We start from the raw sequence: 7,231 nt of genomic DNA on the forward strand, positions 1-7,231 counted from the left end.
TGGACTGCCAGATGGTGAAGCGTGAGTCATCACTCAGAAAACGCATTTCCACTGCTCCAGAATCCAATGGCGGCAATCTTTACACCACTCCAGCCGACGCTTGACATTGCGCATGGTGATCTTAGGCTTGTGTGCGGCTGTGCGGTCATGGAAACCATTTTATGAAGCTCCTGACAAACAGTTATTGTGCTGACGTTGCTTCCAGAGGCAGTTTGGAACTTGGTAGTGAGTGTTGCAGTCGAGGACAGACAATTTTTGCGCAGTACGCGCTTCAGCACTCGGCGGTCCCGTTCTGTGAGCTTGTGTGGCCTACCACTTCGTGGCTCAGCCGTTGTTGCTCCAAGACGTTTCCACTTCACAATAGCAGCACTTACAGTTGACCTGGGCAACTCTATCAGGGCAGAAATGTGACGAACTGACTTGTTGGAAAGGTGGCATCCTATGATGGGGGCACGTTGAAAGTCACAGCTCTTCAGGAAGGCCATTCTACTGCCAATGTTTGTCTATGGAGATTGCCTGGCTGTGTGTTTCATTTTTTACACCTGTCAGCAACGGGTGTGGCTGAAATAGCCGAATCCACTAATTTGAAGGGGTGTCCACATACTTTTGTATATATAGTGTATTCCCACTCCAATCCATCAGCAGTACTATGCATTGACACTCCACGTCTACACAAAGAACAGGGCCTTCTTGCTCACCCATAATGCCCTGCCCTCTCTGCTATGCCTCTTAGCCTGCATGGCAGTGCCCAGGAATCTGTGTGTGTCCCTTTGCTGCTTGACTGCCACCGTACTGTCCTGTCCTACAGTCAGCGTCAGAGAGTGTACGGTGCGGCGAGGCACGGCGAGCGGAGAGGAGAGGCGGCCGCGGGCGGGCGGATAATTAAGCAAGTGCGGTGACAGCTGCGGCAGGTCCTGAGCAGAGCCTGGCTCCACTGGGCTGAATTAATGGCATCAGCAGCCCCGCTAGTCCTGGCCCCGCCAGGCCCGCCCACCGCCTCCACCATTAAAATTTGATCATTAATTATTACCCTTTTGACAGCGAGCGTTCCCCCAACCTGCCCGCTAGCGTGGCCTAACTGCCCCCTTTCCTTTCTCACCTGTACCCCGTTCCTTCCACGCTGCCACATGCCATCACACCACCTCCCGTCAGCTCCCTCCAGGGGAGAGTCATCAGTCATCAGCCACATATGAAGTGGGACTTTACCTTCTCCTGTCAATAGAGAGATCGCTGATGTTACTACGCAGGGCTGTGGAGGTGGGGATGACGTTACACCTGATTATGCACAGTAACAGAGAGAGAGATGAGAGGGGGAACTGTTGTGACTGGCTGGCTGGCTGGCTGGCACCAAGCGAGTCCTCCCCCTCATACACCCTGTTATCACTAGGCTTGCTGTGTGAATGGGCTGTTTCATCATTCCAAGGTCTGGAAGGGAATCCTCTTTCCATTCTCTTACCTACTGTTGTGCTCTGTGTTTATGAACCCACTGTGGGTGGATGGTGGATGGTGTAACACAAGGGCAATCAGGCTCGATGAGACTTCTTCTACCACAGGTTTCAGAGCGGTATTTAGACAAACCTCTCAATTAAGGGCTAATCTGTGCCTGTCCCGATGTTCATTTAGTTGAGGAAGTCTCGGCTCTGGAGCCTTTTAAGATTGAAACCCTGGCATCTGACACCGGCAGGTTTTAATTGCATTCCGTTACGCAAGATCCCAACTATTGCCTGTTCGTTTTTAAGAAAGAAGCGTGACCTCTGGAGGGAAAATATGCAGTGACAACTGTCCTTATTGAAATGTCATTATAGAAACAGTCCTTAAATCAATAAGTTCTGATATAAATAATCCTTATCGAAACAGTCCGTGTAGAAAAGGTCCTGGAAGAGATAGTATATACATACGTAAGTATTCATTTATGCCATGTCATGGTAGAACATTTATTTTATTGAAATAGTCATTATAGAAGTTGTCCTATAGAAATAGTCATTATAGAAGTTGTCCTATAGAAATAGTCATTTAGGAAATAGATTTTCGTTATCTGTAAAAACAGGTAAACAATGCCAGTTCAACTTTCTATATACAGCTGTTGCTGTTGCTGTATAAACCATAATTAGCAATAATGAGCATTTAGCAAGTACTTGTAATTATTTTCACTCCTAATCTTAATGACTAATTATTTACTGTTTGAAGCATATTAGACATTACATACTATTGTTGTGCCTTTGGGCATTTCTCAGTGATAAACCACGATACAATACCAATCAGAAACGTATCTTGTATTTGTTCATGCTGACAGATTTGTTCTCATTTTTTCTTATTTGGCAAACATTTGGTGAGAAATGCAATAAAAATTATGTGTAATCTCCCATGCCTCATCTCTCTCTCTCTCTCTCTCTCTCTCTCTCTCTCTCTCTCTCTCTCTCTCTCTCTCTCTCTCTCTCTCTCTCTCGCTCTCTCTCTCTCGCTCTCTCTCTCTCTCTCTCTCTCTCTCTCTCTCTCTCTCTCGCTCTCTCTCTCTCTCTCTCTCTCTCTCTCTCTCTCTCTCTCTCTCTCTCTCTCTCTCTCTCTCTCTCTCTCTCTCTCTCTCTCTCTCTCTCTCTCTCTCTCTCTCTCTCTCTCTCTCTCTCTCCCTCCCTCCCTCTCTGCCCACACACCATACCAAGTGTTACACTAAGGTTACATAATCGCGGCCGGCCTCCTCTATCTGTTTAACTGCAAGCACAGCCGTGGTTTTGGGCTGTTCCTTTTCTTTCCCCTGGTTGCAAAATCTCCCAGGCAGAAGAACAGGTGTGTATAATCGGCCACCACCATTCAGCTCGTGCCACGGGATAAAAACAGCCGCTATATGTGCATGTGCGTGTGTGCGTGTGTGTGTTTGATGGCCAATGGTCACGGTTGCACAACCCCATTTTCCTGTTAACCATTGCTGATGATGAGTCACTCACCTCAGATCCGCTCTCCTTACCCCTCCTTACCATCCGCAGTTGATCTTGTGATCCCCTTAACTTCTCCAAAACACTTGTGTTTGATTACCGTATCCTACTGGGTGGCTAGGAACTTCCTGTATGTTTGTGTTTTGTGGCTATAAACCTCTGACTGTATTCGTGTACGGCGCGACTGAGGTTAACAGCGATTCGGCTCCAGTCACGGGGGTTTTATTGGCTCCGATTAGAAGCTGTATCTGGTCAGGTTTCCTCACCCCATTGAGTCACTCACCTCCACTGGCTTTCTTCTGTTCTCAATGAGGAGAGGTTATTCAGTGTAGCGAATGTGTTAGTGCGCACAATGGTAATAGCCTCGGGCCTCTAATTGTGTCGATTGATTTGAGTTGCTGAGTCCGGAACCATAGAAATTCTTATCTGAGGGGAACATCTTGAATGAAAGGACTCGACGATGACATTTCTTTTTCACAGTTAACGTTCCTCTCGATCCACATTAGAGACGCAGATCACAGGATGTGCTGACCGAACGTGTGCTGCTCTGTGTAACGCGGCGCGCCTCTGGCCCTCACGTCTGGCACTGGGCTCCTTTCACAGCACTTAAACACCGTTCAATTGATATGGGCGTTAATGCATAGCCCACAAGAGGAGCCATTTCTGCATGACTCTAGTCTTGATGTGTCTGCGTTTCAGGCATGCAGTCAGAAGGGAAGGAAGCCTATAGCTTGGATTTTGTAATTATCAAGAGTGTGCCTCGGAGCCTTAGTGAATGAAGGAAATGTCTTTACTCTGAGCGTACAGAGATGTCAATTTAGGTCCTGCTCCCGTTAATGCTACTCTGAACTTGAATTAAACGCATCCTTTAGTGTTGTCTTTGTATGAGGCGCTATGGTAGCACGACGGAACTCACACTTCAATTATTATCCATTAACGAAGGAACAATTGATCCAAACCAGTGGTGAGTAAGCCAATAATGATACATTGAAAGGCTTCACGTTTTGGAGGGTGGTGCATGGGAGTTAGTGCCCCCATGGATCGGAGGCTCTGGAGCTATGCAATCTGAGGACCTCCTGCCTCATGTTGATTGAATCCCACTCTGAGAGCCGGTGGAGAGGTGCTGCTCTCTGTATGCCATTGTTCAAAGGCTCGCCTGCAGTCAGGGGGGACAACAATCAATGTGACGCAAACAGGAAGCCAAGCTGGAAGACAGTGGACAGACTGTCCGTCACAGAGTTGGATAAAACAAGACTGGACTTCTTAGGTAGCACTCTGTAACATTGTTTTTGAAGGGTAGCTAGATTAGGACTTCCTAACACATTCATATGTAGTACATGAGCATTTCATAAGACCTTTTCTGTCTGTTTGAAATGAAAAAAAATGTAAATAATAACTTGCCAACCATTCACACATAAATGTATATTATTCATAGATGCATTCATGAATACCTGATGTCCAACATTTTTGTATAGTACCAGTTTTGTGTAAGGTTGTGTTCAGCAGCGATACATTTTCTGATATGAATATGTGAAAGGATGTGATTGAAGAGAAGAGATCAAACAAGAAAAAAGGATCAAAAATGAGTCCTGTGTTAAGTTGACCGTGACAAGTTATAATCGCTGAAAATATGTTGTTGACATTTGTTTTTTTTCATAGCAACCTTGTCAACAAATATAACAAATTCCTCACTGACGTAATTCTGTAAACTACAGAAATCTGTCTAGCTATCCCTTACAATAATGTCAACAGTAAACCATTGCCAATGACATTAGGCTATGAAGCCATCAGAGGTACTGTAGCTATGACAAACCCTTGGTTCACAGAGAAAACCATCATATTCCCTTTGAAAGTGCCAGACCTGGAACTGGCGCCTAAGCCAAGACTTGCAAAACACACATACGCGCACACACACACACGCACACACACAAAGCCCCCCCCCCCCCCCCCCCCCCCTTTCTTGGAGCTGTTTACAAATCTCCATCTGAATACATCCTTCAGTGCTCCGCACACCTTGAGGTTAGCACATCTCTAATCATTATTTGATGACAGAAATCTGTAAGCATCACATCCTCAGGAACAAGAAGCACTGTTCCTTAGCAACCAGGCCGGGATATTCAAACAATTTCATTAAAGCGTGGCACCTCTTAGCAGGTGGGAGAGTGTGAGGGTAGATAAACATTCAACAAGCAGATGATCGGATGCCATATTTGCCAACATCACAATTGATAACATCAATTTGTTTACAAGAAGCCAGAAATTAGACAGTAAGTGGATTACCAAGCAAGGTGTCACCTTAAATACTCCAAAAATACATGTATATTTTTCTCTATGTTATGAACCAAATGCTGGGAAATGCTAGGCGTACTATTAACTCTTAGCTCTGGGTAAAATGTACACATGTATACCAAGATTACTATTTTTTGTCAATCTGAGAATGAGTTTTTCAGGGAACATCTAGTAGGTTGGAAGATAATATTCAATCAGTATCTCTGCAGAAAATGGTTAACCTGCTGTCTCGAGGTAAACTTCATCATGACATTACTGAGGTGGTGCTGGCCACAATTTAACAGACCCACCTGAGATACAGTATGGAACTATGTTCTAATATGTAACTTCTTCAGCGGGCCAATACATCCCGTGCTACCTTACCTTAGTTGTTTTTCAGGTGAGTTGCAAAATGGTGACATTCAATAAAGTGAATACTTATTCATGAACATGATATGTTTAAAAGTTACTCAGGTTGAAAAATATATGACTTGTTAGGCCCCAAAACTGATGACACCTAAGGACGGTGGCCTTAGTTATTCGCGAGAGCGGCACGGATGAGTAACATATTCATATAGTTCACAGCTGGAGTTACTTTCACAGCTGGGGTTACTTTCACAGCTGGAGTTACCACTCCACAGTGGTCTGCTGATGCTCCCCTTAAAACAGAAGAAAAGACATGCTCCATTGAGGCGGTATAGCGAGCAAATGTTAGTGCTGCCTACTGCAAACATAGACAAGATATACTGTATACTACATCGTGAATGTAAACCGAATCTTTAGCCACAATGGAGGGGATTTATCTTGGTAGTGAATTTGGTTAACAGAAGCAGATCCACGGGACGAGGAAGAAAGGAGCTCATTTTCTGGAGTGGCGCAGACTGACTTCGCAAGTGAACAGAGAGAGAAGCCAACCTGGTGTAGATCTGTGACATGGAAATAGTTTCTTGTTCTTGGCAGTCGACGGAGCTTTGCAGCCTTCTGTTGACGTTCAGAACTTTCCTTTTTGTCAAGCCTCTGCGCTACAAAGAGTCACAAAGAGAGATCAATAAGGTTCAGACGTCACGTCCAAACACTGTCATGAGTGTGACACGAGGGTCAAGTCACACAACTGAATGGGTGCTTCAGCACGGAATATTATCGCCTTGTGTCGGCTAATATTCCCGACGCGGGGCGTTTCTTGTGTGTTTTGATGTAAGTGTTCCGCCCCAACCCTCCTCATCTCCAGCTCAGAGTGACATACATGAACTGACATTACTGTTTCGCCCACGATCCACCACCATCTCTCTGAATCTGACACCTCCCGAAAGTTGACATGGAAATGTATATCTACGGCGGGCCCTGACAATGAGAAGCTATAAAATGCTGTAGGGAGAGAGAGGGAGGGGGACTTTAAGTGTTGTCAATGTCACATATATTGACTGATGACAACAACAACAGAAAATGATAGAAAGGTCCTCGGCGGACGACTGGGGGAACTAGAACTGTTCGGAATTTCATATGATGAATCAAATATTCTTAACAAGACGTGCGGAGGCATTTTAGCCCCCATTTATTTTACTACATTACATTCATCAAACGCCTTTCCTGGACATTCATCTGAGCAAAGTGTCACCATGATGTTCTGTAAAAACATCCTTTACGGAGGCCTCTCCACTGACAGCAGTATCAATTGTCCTGTCTTAAATGATCACGGCCACTGCATTACTTGGAAATTAACAGCTAGAATTTATGTGAGTGCCTTCCCTGGCTTCCTCCACAGCTGACTCGCCGAAACAAATAATTGAATTGGTACAAGTACATAAACCATTCCAATGGCTAATGTAACAGGCCTAACTGGTTTAACTAAGGCAAGGGCACGAACAAGAGTGGGGTTATAAAAAAATCCTAGCCGCACTCCTCTTTTCCTCTCTCTCTCTCTCTCTCCCTCTCTCCCTCCAATCTTCCTATGCTTTCCTTTCTTCATTAATTGGAAGAAGTATCTGAACCATCTGCCTTTCTCAGTTGCATTTCCTGGTGGTGTGGCTGTTTGC

The sequence above is a fragment of the Salvelinus namaycush genome, chromosome 7 (assembly GCF_016432855.1).
Source record: "Salvelinus namaycush isolate Seneca chromosome 7, SaNama_1.0, whole genome shotgun sequence".
NCBI lineage: Eukaryota > Metazoa > Chordata > Actinopteri > Salmoniformes > Salmonidae > Salvelinus > Salvelinus namaycush.